Source organism: Arvicola amphibius, chromosome 3, assembly GCF_903992535.2.
Source record: "Arvicola amphibius chromosome 3, mArvAmp1.2, whole genome shotgun sequence".
NCBI classification, from domain to species: domain Eukaryota; kingdom Metazoa; phylum Chordata; class Mammalia; order Rodentia; family Cricetidae; genus Arvicola; species Arvicola amphibius.
The window spans coordinates 11,432,823-11,433,414 of record NC_052049.1 but is presented as its reverse complement, the minus strand read 5'-3'; positions in this window follow the sequence as shown (position 1 = coordinate 11,433,414).

The window sequence follows — 592 nt, the reverse complement described above, 5'->3', positions numbered from 1 at the left end:
GAGCAGGCAATGCTCTTAACCACTGAGCCATCTCTCCAGCCCCCAGTCAGCTCATTCTTTCAACATTTTTCTCAGATCTAATCACAGAAGAACACCTCCTTTGCTGGCCTAAGCCTCCATCTTCTCTAATAAACCTGTTACAAGAGCTCAAAAAGGCCAATTATTCTAAGTTGACTTGCTTCCTCCAACAATGACCGTCTAGGACATCGGAGAGCAACAGGAGTAGGGCATAGGCTCAATACAGCTTATTAGTGAAGACGAAGACAGAATTCATAAGAAAAAGCCTTCAATGGCGCCCAGTGTCCTTGTCAGTCACACGGAAGCATGCAGAGCTGCAGACATACGCAGAAGGCTGCTGTGTAATTATGGAGACAGCAACTAGAATGATGCTCCTCCAAGCCAAAGAGGAGCTGCATCCTTGACAGCCCATACCAGGAAGAGGCAAACATGCTTCTTCCTTCCAGTCTCTTAGTATACTGAGCAGCAGAGCTATCACGTCAGAATGTAAACCAAGCACACTGCTCTCTATTCAAAGGTTCTCTGCCGAGGGCCCTCAAGGACCTGCTCCTGATGATACCTTCTCCTCCCTCAG